We start from the raw sequence: 15,401 nt of genomic DNA, 5'->3' as shown, positions 1-15,401 counted from the left end.
TTGATGTTCTTTCACACATCGTTTTAAATTGAAAGAAAAATCCAATCATATTGTTAATATGCTTTTTTATATTAGACGTATTGCTCTTTCAATCAATATCGTTATTTTTACTGTTAATATTATCGGTAGTAGTAGGATTAGATTATTGTTGCCTTCCAATTCTTTTAAAAGAATCCCGAACATTGAAGTGGCTATTTTTCTCCTCAGTCAGTCTGTCGGTGTGCGTTAGCGTGTTAAGTGTTAGCACACGGTAAGCAAGGTGACATCTCCGCAGGGGGGGCCTCGCTCCACTGGTTGGTTGAAAAAAATCAAGACGGGGAAAAAAAACGCCGAGCGGGATAAAAAAACAACACGAGGTGTTAAAAAGAGCAATATGTTGTTTTGTTTGCTGGTTCTGTGCTTCTTATTTTAGCGTATTGATTCATCGCCATCACAGTGTCCAAGTCAAGGGCAGGATCATTTAGGGCCGGGGGGGGGGGGGCTTTGATCGGACCACTGTGGCAGGCGCTCATGTTCTTTGAAGCAGTTTTCATTTCTTCCCAACAATATGGTAAATTGGGAACTGATCTTTGATTTGCATGGCGCTTTTGCACCTTCACACCGAATTGACATTTATCATCAGAAGCAACGGGAGCTTCGCTGTATTGCTAAGGGATACTTTGGCGGCCGGGGATCCAACCTACGACTTCTGGCTTGGGAGACGACCACTCGCCCACTGAGGAACAACAAGCCCCCCCACCCCTCGATTATGTCATCGTTTTTGCTTTCCCCGATGGGTTGACGAGCAAAACGCGTTTGAAGCAATCTGGACCCATTCGATAGCCAGCAAATCTGGTCAAATGACATTTCCTTCCATAAATATTCTTTGTTCAGCGCTGATGACATCATTTTGACACGGAAGGTCCAGGTTTGCGGCCGAACGGCACGCGGAGACGAGTGCAAAGCGGGGACGGGAGGCGGCGTGCGCCACAAAAGGCTAATTGTTTTAGCCCAGATGTTGCGGCGGTAGCTGCGGCACAACAAGCAGGATACAATGTTCCTACTGAGCTGATGAGCCCAATCAGTGAAATGATTAAAAATTGATTTTGTCCCTGTAATTACAGTATGTAAACTACTTAGCCGCCATTGCAAAGGAAGTGATTTTCTAATTACGTATATACTCTGGTGTCTAATGATTGCTTTTTTCAAGTAATGAAGAGAGGGTCCTAACGACTCCGCTGTGTTGTGTTGTTCAACGGAGAAGGGAGGAGGCAGGGAGGAAGGAAGGGCAAGGGAATGATGCGGGGCGAAACGGAGGTGGGGATGTCGTTAGGGCGAGAAGACGGCAGCGGACTCAAAAGACTCGGCTGGGAATGGAAGGCTTGCCGCATCGGTGTCAGTAGCTCGGCTTTGAATCAACCCACCCAAAAAAAAAAAAACACCGCCCTTGTTCATTTTCTTACATTTTTTTCTTTTTTTTCTTTTATAAAAACTTCGGTTCTAATCCAGTCCGTAACTCTAACCGACTTGGAGCCAGTACCATCTAGTTCGCTCACGTGAGTCACAACGGTTAAGCCCCTCACAGTACTCAAAACTCTACCCTCAGCCAAAATGCCCTCTGAAGCCTTACCAACCGTGACCCAAACCAAACGTTACACCCTGACATGGAACGACACCAAACACTGAGCCCTTTGGATCTCGCCAAAACAGAAGTACAGAGGCACATAAACGGTCTCTTAAAAGAATGAAAGTCAATTTTGTGGAGTCATTCTTAAACCCAGCCCTAACCCGCACGAGGAAATCCAAAACAATCCTTCTGATCCCACTTTGTTGCTAACCAAAACAGCAGCGGCTAAGCGAGGCAGATCAATAGTCTCTCACGTGGGACGACGGGAGGGAGGGAGGGAGGGAGGGAGGGAGGGAGGGAGGGAGGGAGGGAGAAGCTGGAGCGTCGTTAGGGCAGCAGCCGGCGGGAATATAAAAGACACGGATGGAAATTGAACCTTTGCCAGACGCAGCTAACACGAGAGGATGGGGGGGGGCGCTCGTTTGCACGGGATCAGGAAGCTAAATGGAGGCTGTGACTCCTCATGGGGGCTCGAACGGTTCTGACAGGCCCTGACCGGCCCCCGCAATCTGGTCCGTGCCAGGGAAGAGCCTCGCTTGGGATGTTGCACATGTCGGATACAAGCACGGGCACACGCGGCCAGGGCCGCTCTCCGGGATTAAGACTTGTTTTGGGACATCTTGTGTGTTTTTAACCCTTCCACCACTTTGGAATATTAAGATAATCCTTTTTACACAACATCTTGAGGTCAGAGTGCTATCAAGAAAAAAAAGAACATCCAAAAATGGCTTCCCGGACAAATTGTAATTTGACCATCTTGCAAAAAGAAAAATTAAAATTCCATCAAAACGACGAAATTAAAAATGAACTTGATCTTTCATTTCCATCATTTCACATCCGTCAATCACGCTTCGATAACACTCCACCTTTGACCTGCTGTAATAATTCTGCCTGTGCAGCAGGTGCGGGCTGGGCTGGGCTGGGGGGTAGGCCGGGGGGGGGGGGGGGGCATCGCTATCATCGTTGGCCGATAACGTGTGGAGGTCAGAGTGCGCGTGGAGAGCACATGAATCACTCGTCCTCACAAAAGCCTCAGTGCTCCTTATCTCCCGCTTAATAGTCACGCTTTGAATCTTCCACTCGCTCACTCCTTGTGTGTGTGTTTTTTTTTGGGGGGGGGGGGGGGGTCCATTCCCCCAGCACCACCACACTCACATTTCCCGGGGAACACGAGTAACTGACAGGCCGCCAGATTAGGAACGCCGGCACGCAGCTGCGGAGGCTTTGAAAGCCCCGCCAGCCAGTCAGCCAGCCAGCCAGCCAGCCCATCGCAGGAGACGTCCTTTAAGGATTCATCCCGCTCGGCTGTGATCTTTTCGTTTTGTACCTTTTGACACGGAACGCCGCCTCTCTGATACGTGTCTTTAAAAAGCGACACGCCGACGAGAGGGAGCGGCGGGTGGGGAGACGACGCGCCATCCCACGCGCTCGGAATCCCGCCGGCGGCGGTGTACGTACGGGAACCCCGCCGTACAGCTGCTCGGGAGTAGATTAGACACGGCGGAGGAGTACCCGGCGAGGTCGGAGAAGGCCGACTCCTCCGTGTCGTTATTCACGAGCTTGAGTGCTCTTTAAATATGCAAATAAGGAGCTCATTATATATGCACATATTTATACGCACGGCCAGCACATTTTAGACATTCCACTGTTTGTTGTTCTCGTTCCAATGTTAAGATTTGATCCAATTGTTGTGTTTGCAGTAGAAAATGTCTGACACACACAGAGTCCGTCTTTGCCACATGGTGTTCCACAGGGTTCCGTTGTAGGGCCCCTCCTGTTTTCATTGAGTTTTTTTCAACCCTACCATTTATGGTATTTGCTTTCTTGTTTTGAGGTGGAGCAAAATTTGATGGAAAAAAAGTTGATGGAAACAAAAGATGAAACAACATTTTGTTAAATAAAAGAAGAAAATTAAAAAAAGCTGTCAAGCCCCACCGCGGTGGTCGGCGCTCTGTTACTGTAAGTGTGTTCAACAAGTGAGGCGCGCGAGTTTTCGGGAGTAGATTAAATGCGTTTCCCCACCAGGCAGGAGAGGGCAAAGACATTTGCTGCTTTGACTGCATCGCCTGCTCTTTCCGTCATGCGTTACAATTAGCGGTAAACTAGCGAGGGCAAATATATATGTATGTATGTACGCATATTTACGTGCGTGCGTGCATATGCGCATGCGTGTCGGGGTACCCGACAGCCATCTTGTCTGAAAGGCGAATGGAGTATTTGAAGGGGCCAATGAATTTGACTGCGGCGAATAGGATGTTGCCACATGTTTTACTAAAGGAAATATAATGGCGCACTATTATTAGATCACATTAATCACGCGCGTGCCAAAGGCAGTGACAGGCGCGCTGAAAAGGATTGAAAACGCGGGTAATGGATATAAATTACCCATTGTGCGATAAAAGGATTCCCCCCTACGCACACACACACACACACATACACACACCCTCCACGCTAAGAAGGTAAAGAGGAATAAAACACTAAACGTGAGCCAGACATGTTTGTGTGTGTGTCATAAAAGAGGGTTATCAGCGCAAGATTAAATTTTTAAAGAAATCAGATAGTGACAGCGCGTAGAAGAGGAAAGGATTAAAAACAGATTAAATTGGTTTGTAGTGATGGAGATGAAAGGAAGCTGAGGGAGGGGCTGTGTGTGGGGGGGAGGTCAATTGATGGAGCTGTGTCTGTCGTTTCCGTCTCAAATACAATCAAGCGCACCGCAAGACTTCCAGCCCATCACTATTATTATCGATATTTGGATCGCCCACATATTGTGTCCATTTCTGCTCAATTTGGAGTCAGACAAAGTATCATTATGTGCTGCCTGTTACCATCCATCCATCCATCCATCCATCCATCCATCCATCCATCGATAGATTTACGTGATTCCTTGCTCAATTTGGGTGATATAATATAATGCCAGTTTCACTGCAACGTAAAAAAAACGGCTTCAACTCGGCGTTTAACTACCTTAAGCAGAAAGGAAGCAAGAAGGCTCCGTCCTCCGTTACGCTTGTATCGACCAATATCTTCGACATCATCGATATTGGGACTGTCTACATTGCACATTTGCGCTGTCTGTTTGGTGCGCATTAAATTGGTTTGCAGCGATGACAGGAAGCGAGGCGGAGGTGCGTGGAGAAACTGGGGGGGGGGGGGGTTGACGGAGGTCTGTCGGGCTTTTGGCACGGCGATAATGAGTCACATCTCCCGCGCGGCCGTTATTTATGGCCGACTTGGCTGGCAAACAAAAGATCAATAATTTTGAGCAAATCTAATGTTGTCCCCGCCGCTAATGCGCTCGTCCATCACGTCTGTCTGCCGCGCCAGGAGATGGACTCATTCCCTGTTTATTTGCACATCAAATGCAATTAGATCACATGGCTCTAATAACGGCGCCCACGTCAGCCACCGCCGTACGTGCCGCGCCGCACGCGCAAGCGTACGGAAGCCCAAATGATAATATATGGACGGGACGGGCGTGGGCTTTTGCGCATCAATCTTCATTTCTCGCTCAGACCTCCCGTTTGAAATATGACGAGTGTCGCCGGTGCGCCGGCCCCCCCGCCGCCCTGCGCGGGAGACACTCGAGCATCCGTCACAATGGCGGCGACGCGTTGGCCTGCAGCGCGACAAGACGGAAGATCCTTGGCTGACAACTAGCCCCGGGTGAGAGAGAGAGAGACGCTTCCCTTCCCGCCACCTCGACTCAATCAGGCGCACCCCCTTTTCAGGTGCGCTTGATTGATCTGAGCTGGTTTCCGGGGCCTGACCGGACGGCCAAAGAGCTCTCTCTCTGCCTTTTTAGCCGCTTCCAGCTCTTCTCGAGATCTCACGTCGGTATCGATCGCTGTCACTTTTAACAGGGTGGACTTGATTGATCTGACCTCGTTGATATTGCCATACATCTTACACGATACCCTATCAATGCATCGTACCAGCTACTGATACGCTCACTCTTGGATTTTCACCAACTTCCAGATTTGTTTTCTTTTTTAGTTGTGGATTTTACCTTTTGTTTCTGCCTTTGCACCTACCTCAAGTGGAACCGAATCAATATTTGAACTTGCTTGTGTCCAAATTTCATCTTGTGTCTGGTCGAGGCCAACTTTGAAATTGCGATACGGGATGCGGATGCCGTCACTGTCAGATTCTGCACTCGATTTATCGAGTCAAGTTTATTTGTATAGCCCTAAATCACAGACGAGTCTCACGTGTACAAAAATGGACAATTATGATCAAACATCACCTGATCTTAAACTCGAAACCTTGAGAAGAGACCACAGATGGGAGGGAGGTTCCCCCTTCCGGGATGACCAGGCTGCAATGGATGCAGAGAGGGCCCATCATATCCAAAGGAAATAAGCTCATCTTGCGGTGTGGACATCCCAAAGTCTGCCTTCCGCCTTGGCACCGGCCTCAAATCCAATCCAGCTCCCCGCCCGGTGGCAGGTGTAAGGCGCTAAGCTCCTTCCCGCTCGCCCTGGGCGAGGTGTGAGGCGGCACAATGACACACAAAGGTCACCTGGCCCACGACGGTCCACCCGCCGGGCCGGGCAGGACCGGGCCCCGCCCGAGTTGCCCCCCTCAGGCTCCAGATTAGGAAGTTAGCATGAAGTATGTGGACGCCATCCAAGCAGATAAGAGACTGCCGGCGTGCGAGCGCTTTGCTTCGACAAACTCGCTTTGGAAACAAAAGACTGCACCGCCTTCCCATGTCCACCAAATGTAATGGGACAACACTTTTGGTGGACATTTGGCACTGTGTCAATATTGTCAATAATATTTTTGTTGTCGGTGAGATATCGCTGCTATCTGAGTTCTTGGTCCACACAATCAAAACGAACAACTTCCCCTTCAAGACTGTGGCATTATCCAAATACGTTTGGCCTTCAAAGAGACCTAAAGTAATGGCAGAATAATGAGAATTTGTTGACATACTCGCTTTAGGTTTTGTCATCGATTTCTGTCCTAATCGTGAACTATTTTGATCCCACAAGATTTGTGTCAAGTGCTGACGTGCGATCTGAGGATATGAAATTAATGCAGTAAGACAGAAAAGTGCATGGAATAGGTGAGGGAGGGGGCGGGCGGTCAAGCAGCAGGTTGTGCCCCGCCAGCCACCCAAACCTTTCAGCCTGTGCCAGTCTGCCACTCCCGGGGCACGCTTCAGACGAGAGCACGTACACACACACGCACACACACACACACAGTTCTGGCTTCCTCCCACAAAGTGTGTTAACCCTTAGTGGGCTGCCAGTCTTGTATCCAGGATGAACAGGTGGTCCGACAAAACATGGGCATCAATTTCCTTTTGACTTCTCCCAGCGAGTGTGCGTGTGTGTGAGTGCGTGTGTGTGTGTGTGTGCGTGCGTGTGGGTGAGGAAAATGAGGCATAAAGAAGGCAGGGGCTAATGAGAGCACTGTTGAAGAAATCGGCAAGCTATGCTCAACTCGCCATTGGTGATGTCATCACCAGCATAGCTCACGCAACCTCGTTCCATCCGGTCAGAGACTTTGTAAAGAAAAGACTGCCCACTTCTTAAGCAAATCAAAGATGGTAACCATGCTGTCCAAGTTCGCCACTTTGTGAACCGGAAATGGCGCTGCCAGTCAAGTACTATTTTCCCATGGAAATGAGATTTGCAAAGAAAAGACGGCGGCAGCGTCCACCAAAGAGTCAAGACTGCCTGCCACATTAGCTTCTTGCTAGCTGCTAGCTTTCGGTTAGCTGTGTGCATGTGTGTGTGTGTGCATGTGTGCAGTCGCTCTGTCAGCAGCTTCCAAAAGATTCGTACGCGAGTCAGGTGAATGTTTTTTCGAAACATTTTTATCTGAGTCAGCGGCCTGACGAGCAAATTCTAATTAAACGAGGCTGCAAGTTGTCGAAAAAAAGAAGGGGCGGGGGTGTCGAAATGTTGTTTAATGGCCGTGAGACGCACGGTGTAAAATCCGCCTTGGGTCATGTGACCAGAATGGTGCCGGCGGCAATAAAAAAAAAAAACGCCGCCGCTGCTGCCTCTTTTTTTGTTTCTCATCATCTCTCGTTGTTTGTCTGTCGTAGGATTCGGCGGCGAGTGGGAGAGGAGCTGACGTCGACCCCAGCTTAATCAGGGTAAGTCGGGTCATGTGACCGGGACGTTCCCTCCTTTTATCCCCGTCGCCCTCCCTGTGACCCCCAGCCGCCTTCTTTCCAAGAGGTGACTCAAGGCTTTCTACGAGGTCAGCTCAGGAGAAGAAGACAAAGTAGCGAGTGTAGTAGCACTACAAAAGCAAAGTAACACAGTACAACTCGAGTAAATCAATCAAAGTGAAGCTACCGCAAAAATGAAGCAAGTCGATTCAGATCAATAAAGCAAAACTAATACGGTTGCCACGTAGGTTCGAGCTATTGCAAAATAAATATTCAAAGTCAGTCTGCTTTAATGTCAATCTCTTCACATGCCAAGACACACAAAGAAATCGAAATTACGTTTCCACTTTCGTGCATATGCAATGTTATTTCGATGAGATTCATCATGTCTTCGTGATCGTATAAGCAAATTCTTTTGTTCAGACAATAGAAAAAAAAAAGGTCTGTGTGTCAGCAGATAACACCTTAAAAAAAGGTTTTATTGTCTTGACAAAAGAATTTGCTCGTATGCACTGTTGTCATGAAGTATGGAGGCGTTCGCCGTCGGAGGTTCAAACCTATCGCCGGCTAATTCCCGCCTAATCTCGTTAGCTGGTTAGCTCGCGCCGCTGCTGCAAGAGTACCGTCCGTCCATTTGTACGTCTGTCTGTCCGTCTGTCTGTCTGACTGTGTGCTCGTCTCAAAGCTGCTCCAGACACTTATGTAACACAGGTGTGTGTGCGTGCGCGTCTGGTCATTTTGGAAAATTCTCACCGAGTTGTAGATGAGCAAGTCGCATTCATGTGCAGAGCGCCGCCACCTCGCAACACCAAATAGGCTGCGTGCTTGCCTGTGCGCGCTTGGAACCTAAAAATGGAACGCTGCCCATTGTTTGCTAAGAATTTTGCTGTACGGAGCCCTGACCACGATTTGAACCCCAAGCCACGCTTTGAACGCTCATTTCAAAGACTTGACAAAAGCCAAGCCTGGTTTGGAAGTCGTTTGACTTCATTCTTGACGACACAGACAAAAGTTGGTTTGCGATGCAGATGAGTCGTCAAGTGCAGCAGTATAGCGCCAACCGCTGCCCAGGAGGACTTACTCCATCTCAGATGATTATTTCTGGTGCTTTAAGTCCATCCCTGACTTTGAAACCCTACTCCATGGCTCAAGACCAGATCTGGCATTCAAATCCCAAGCCTGACTCGCCTCACCTTCAGTGAGACGGTGCGGAGGCGGCGAGCCAGCGTTGAACCAGCGGCCGGCCAGCCAGCGGCCAGCCAGCGTCTGGGCGTGTTGGTGCGAGGTCGCCGCCGAGGATGTGAATCACAAAGTCTTCATATTTTATTGACGTGTGAGAAGCGCGGCGGAGGCTGGGGGCTTGACTTGGGGAGGGGCGGGCGTGTCACCTGATCCCGGATGATGATGATGTCACTCCTTAAGGCCAAAGGCGTTTTGTCAATCGATTTGTCAGGGCCAATCAGGATTTTGCTGCTGGTTTCCCACCCTGACTTGAAAGCCGATTTGGGAAAGCCGACCTGGAAACCCTACTTACTTGACTTGAGTCCTCTTTCCTAACTTGAAACCCTACTTTGACGCCCTAACACTTGACACATCCTCCTTCCTCTCTCCGTTATTCCTTCCCGTGTCGTTTTGGCCGTACCGAAGCCGAGACGAACAATGCCGCTTAGCGTGCGTTAGCGTGCGATCCCTTCGGGGGACTTTGGCGTGGCGACGGCAAAATTCAAAAGCTGTTAAGGACGAGCGGGAGACGCAAGAAGAGGCTGGGGGCGGCCGAGCGAGCGAGCGAGCGGGCGGGCGGGCGGGAAAGTGAGCAGAGTCGACGCATCGATCGAGAGCCTCGCGACAAAATGGCAGCTGTAAATCAATTTGATCTGCTGTGTTTTGTAATGAGGTTAATGCCACGTAATGGCCGAATGCCTTAACGCTTAAACGTGCCCTCCAGGAGGAGCGCAAGGGAGGGGGAGGGGGGGCGTCTTGTCTTTCGTCTTGGTTTGTCGGCCTTTCATTCATGGGCGCCCGCCCCATTGAGCTTTGCTTAACTGGAGTGTCGGCTCGTCGCCGCGAGGACACCGTTTGCTTCGCACTCTGTCAGTTTTTCAAGGCGTTCTTAAAAACCCAATTCAAATCACACGATGGGACCAAAGAGGGATTTGTGTGTTTACGCGTGTGTGCGTGCGTATTTTAGGGCTCATTTCACTCACGTACTGCTATCAGGTCATACTGTCGGTTTTAACAAATATGACAAAAAGTGATTTTGTAGAAACCAGCAACCGAGCGCGTGTGTGTATTTACTGTTTAGTCAATCAATGGCGGCTGTTGGCAGTCAGACGACGACGATGATGATGGTGACGAAGGTATGGTTTTTGCGTGCCTCACTTGTTCGACACAAAGAGGCGTGTGCGCGTGTGTGCACGCGTGTGCACGCGTGTGCACGCGTGTGCATGCGTGTTTCTCAAGCAGGGATGTCAACACTTGAAAAATCAATCACCATCTGGGCTCATTTGGTACTCGGGGGTGAGGGTTGGGCGCGCGCACGCGCGCACGCGCGCACGCACGCGCGCACGCACGCGCGCGGGGCTGTGCTAACGCTTCAATACGTACGCGCACGTGCATCTCTCCCCCTCTCATTTTTCCTATTTTTAAGCTGGCGGCTCTTGGCCACCCTCGCCATGCAAGCAGGTGCGCCCTCCTGGCACGCTTGGCAAGGCCTAGCGGGGGGTACACTGAGGGAGGGGGAGGGGGGTCTTTATTGGCTGATGCGAAGGAGGATTTTGCCGCGTTGGGCGTGCTTTTGCGCAGCGACGCGGCCATGCAGGCCGGTGTGACGTGCGGTTCTTTCGGCAAGTCACACAAAAAAAATTCAAACGGTGTGATAAGCATAAAGGTTGGAAATCTTGCGCTATCCGGGATTCCAATTTCAGCCCTAAAATGTATTTTGGGGAAGTATTTGGGGTCAATAAAAACAGCCCTTTTCTCCCATTAAATACAATCAATTTTATTTTCAAACAGCATGGAGAATATTTGCTACTTGAAAAAACATGTGGCACGTTAAGTTCAAATGGATAAATGATGACAAAAGTCGTCCATGTAAGTAACTTTAAGTATGTCTCTTTGGTCTAACCTTACCCCGTTTCCATCCATCCACCCATGGGGTGGGGTGGCAAATGTCTAGTTGTACTTTGTCATCACATTCAGCGGGACGCAAGCGGGACCTTTTAACACGGCGCCACACCGTAGAAGCAGTAACCGGCCCGCGCCGAGTGTTCAGCCCCTTTCGCAATCTCGGCGAAAGGGGCTGAAGACTCCCGAGGCCGCCGCCGCCGCCGCAGCAGCAGCAGCAGCAGGTCAGGGAGTTCAAGTCCGGATCGCAGCAGGCGTCGCTATCCAGGAAACGTGGACGTTTATGCAAACAGGTTGACATACAGAGACGTGTGAAATGGTCTGTGAGTGTTTTCTCTATGTGTGTGTGTGAGAGGTGATATTCCGCCCCCCCTACTCCTTTCAGTGGCACAGCTGTGTGAAAAAAGGAGCGCTGAGTCGGCACAATGGCTTAATAGTCGACAAACAGCAAGCTAAGCCCACGTCCAATAGTCGCACCGCGCTGCCATGTGACCTACATACTCGTATGCGTGAGGGCAAGCCTCACTTTTAATAACACACGGAAAAAGTCTTTCATAGCGGCAGATAAAAACATGGTTTTTTTTTCATGAAAGCAGCAAAAATCTGGATTTAAGTAAGCCATATTTCACACGCTATAATTAGGTGTCACATCAATGCAGCTAACAAATAAAAAGCTCCAAATGCTCGGCTAACGAGAAACAAGTCGCCTTAATTAAAATATAAGCAGCGGACATTTCGTTCGGTACACCGTCCGGTGCCACCGAGTCGGCCTTTACAATAGTGACCCCTTTTTTTTTTTTTATTTCACGGGAAAAATACAAACCCATTTCATGACAAAGTGTACGCTTATAAAATAGTGATTGTGCGTGTGTTTAACCAAGGTTGATGCGCAAAGAAAAGATGCGGGGCATTGATCACTGGGGTCCTAAAGCTATTATCATGATCTAATTAGCTTTAACATACGTCTGTGTCACGGCCCGGTGCAAGGCCGACTCGTCCCCGATTCCACGCTGTCACTGCTTAAGCGCTAAAAATAGTGCACGCACACACCCATGTACACGCTTGGTTTGAGTTTGGACACTTAAATGCGGGCGGTGAAAGGGAAAGAAATGTGGAGTTTAGACACAAGTTTGGGGAACATTCAAGAAAATGGGAAGGTTCGACAGAGCACCGCAACATAACGTAGAAAGTCGGATGTGATCAAAAGTCAAGCAAAATGTTGACCTTGGACAAAAGTACACGGACAACAACTGGAAGCTATTTGGACATAAAAAGTAAAAGACAAACACAATACCGACAGGAAGTGAAAAATGCGGACAAAAGTGTTGGGACACAAAATAAAAGATGGACGCCACACCGACAGGAAGTGAAAAATGCGGACAAAAGTATTGGGACGCAAAATAAAAGATGGACGCAACACCGACAGGAAGTGAAAAATGTGGGTAAACGTATTGGAACACCACCACGCATCCAACTTTACGAAAAGTGTTGATAGCGCATACAATGAAGATACTTTTCTTCTCGTGCAAACTGCGATTGATTGATTGATTGATTGATTGATTGATTGATTGATTGATTGATTTATTGATTGATTGATCAAGAGCTGCGTGTATCAATAATCGTCTTTCCTTATGAACGAAGCGTGCGAGAGACCTTCAAAGCGGCTCGTCCATGAACACCATGCTAAATTTAAAACGCGTCATTGATTAGGTGCTTCTTATCTGGGTCTGTACTATTTCCCAGCATGATTAGCGACGACGCGCTAGGCCAACACAGTGGGTGGCGCGCGCACACACACACACACACACACACACACACACACAGACACACACACACACGTGAGCTCATTAGGACTTCACCTGCACACTTTGCACATTTCCTTTTACAGTTGTGGAGAAAAAGCGTGAGGTCTGTTCCCAAGTGAAGGATTCCCCCCGCCCCACCCAAGCCCCTCCCACCCCGCTTTGATTGATATGTGAAATCCGTCTCCCTCGGCGGTCTCTGCGTGTGCGTGTGAAAGGTGCTCATTGTGAAGTGGAGACCACTTTGTCAGGAAACAATCGTGCAAAGCCTTTAAAAAAGAAAAAAAAGATACAGCCTCTTATTGTGCCGGAACTTTAATTTTACGTGTGAGGTCATTTTAATCCTACTGAATTTTCATAGCAGTTCAATGGTCGCCCCCGAAAGAATGGCGACCCACCCACGAGCGCCGACGGACGACAAGGCCGCACTTAAGAGCCGAGGCCTGGAGCGCCGTTCCTTTGTCCGGCCACAAAGGGGCTTGGCCCTCAATGGAGCCCCGATTGGCGCTTTTTAAACCTACCGCCGACATCCCCAAAATCACCGGCCAGGATCAACACCGGCAAAGTAGAGTTTCTGTGATATTCCGCTTGGGGCTGCAATTCCGAAACGCTCCTTCAAATAATTGTTGAGTCCGGAAAGTGTCGCCGCAGCCTATGCCGGCCGGAGCCTATGCCGGCCGGAGCCTATGCCGGCCGGAGCCTATGCCGGCCGGAGCCTATGCCGGCCGGAGCCTATGCCGGCCGGAGCCTATGCCGGCCGGAGCCTATGCCGGAGCCTATGCCGGCCGGAGCCTATGCCGGCCGGAGCCTATGCCGGCCGGAGCCTATGCCGGCCGGAGCCTATGCCGGCCGGAGCCTATGCCGGAGCCTATGCCGGCCGGAGCCTATGCCGGCCGGAGCCTATGCCGGCCGGAGCCTATGCCGGCCGGAGCCTATGCCGGCCGGAGCCTATGCCGGCCGGAGCCTATGCCGGCCGGAGCCTATGCCGGCCGGAGCCTATGCCGGCCGTCTTTGTTATTTTCATAAATCAGGCTGGGCAGTTGGCCAAATGTTAGCGTCGATAGCTAAGCAAAAATATGAAATTGATGCAAATGTTCAAACATCTTTCATTTGTTGGACTCGGCTCTCAAAATCCAAACTGAATATTAAGTAAAGTTAACTTTGTGTTTTTATTGACAGATTGGGTGCCACAACTTGCGGTTGAACTCGCGTAGCTGTTTATGTCCCCAAACAGCGTGCAGTTGATGAAGTGTTTTCTGGCCCATTCTGCATCAAAACTTGACAAAGTTTCCAGATTGTTGGTCAGTTTTGGGGCAAACATGTTTTCTTGCGGCTCATTAGCGTCGGGGCTAAATGTGAAGCGCGTCTCGTTTTGGACCGCGACGGGGTGCTAGCGTGATTCATAATGCTTATTTATGTAGCATGTCGCTGAGCGCAGCAGGGGGTCCTGGCTGGCTCGCCATCCTTCACGAGAGCTCCGTCTTTTTCTTAGGAGGATTTCTCTTTTCCCCTCTGCTCTTGCGATGAAAATAAACTTGTTGTTTTTGATCACGACCCAAAAAAAGCCACGTAGGAGTCAGCGGCCGTGAAATGGAGTGTAGCACTTTTGGTTAGCCACCCATTCTGGTCGCTGGCCAAACGATACATACAAACAAACCGTTTTCATCTATTTCCTGTTTTCCCGCAAATGTAAGCACTTGTCAAGTGAAAGCAGCTTTAATCCTGATGTTTTCAAATCTCATTACCGTCTCCGTTTCGTTTCTTCCCGTTAACGTGAAGATTGGAAACGGGAAGAGCTGTTTTGCCAAATGATGATAATAAATCAATAAAAATCATTCTAAATAAAATCAATGTAGACGACTCTCGTAAAACACAATCAAATGTTTTAATGAAAACTTTAAAACTATCATTTCATTGAAATCAATAGTTAATGCAAAGAATCACAATGCATAACCTACGCAAACTAAAACGTGTTTTTGCCTATCATATAAAAGAATAGATAACTTTTTCATGGAAGCCACTTTAAACAAATAACATGGATTATCTTTCATTTGGATAAAGTACTACAAGTCTCTCGTGACAAAAGTCAATCATCAAATAAATAGAAAGTAGTATACATTTTGAGATTCATTCTCCAATCGAATAAAAATGGGACATGTTCAGATAAATCCAGCGAGTTCAAACGGAACATGTGCTATCTGCATCATGCATGTCATTCTTGCTATCTGCATAAATAGTGTCAAATGTCCTCATTGTGTGAGTGTGACGTTTGTTAAAAGGAGGCGGTAGGTGGGTGGGCCATCAGAAATTGACCTTGTGAACCATGGAGGGCGACGGCCATAGCGGGCTGCCTGTGAGGCGCCACGTTTGCGTGACTAAAGACGCACAATTAAGGCGGCCGCCTCTGTCCGCGCTTTGTTGTCGCCGCTCCGAGTGCGTCGCTAATAGCCGCCCGGGGGGGGGGGCTGTAGTTAGCGCTGGTGGCTAAAAAGCATCATTAGGATCCTCTCTCCTCTGTGTGGAACCCCGGTCCATCTATTCCATCGAAGTTTCTGTTGCTGAATTTCAAAGTGTCAATTTGAATGGCAAAAAAAAAGAAACGTGAGGACATGGTATGACATCATTTTGCGGAAACGCAAACGCTAAGCACACGAGGCCGAGCGTTCCTGCTTCAAGCTGTTTTGCTTTCTAGCTTGGACTGAAACGTTGCAAATTGTTAGCCTAAGTGACTGTGGCATTA

General features: G+C 49.1%; 1 protein-coding gene across 2 annotated transcripts in view; it reads left to right on the top strand.

Moving 5' to 3' along the window:
* The window catches only part of znf536 (zinc finger protein 536), a 119,733-nt gene that overhangs the window by 20,766 nt on the left and 83,566 nt on the right, over positions 1-15,401 (top strand). For both annotated transcript variants that reach the window (XM_037246957.1, XM_037246956.1), the window contains exon 3: positions 7,668-7,718. The gene's annotated coding sequence lies outside the window, so the exon portion shown is untranslated. The remainder of the gene's footprint in view (positions 1-7,667; positions 7,719-15,401) is intronic.

The sequence above is a fragment of the Syngnathus acus genome, chromosome 3, assembly GCF_901709675.1.
Source record: "Syngnathus acus chromosome 3, fSynAcu1.2, whole genome shotgun sequence".
In the NCBI taxonomy this organism is placed as follows: domain Eukaryota; kingdom Metazoa; phylum Chordata; class Actinopteri; order Syngnathiformes; family Syngnathidae; genus Syngnathus; species Syngnathus acus.
This window is presented reverse-complemented; position numbering and strand designations above follow the sequence as displayed.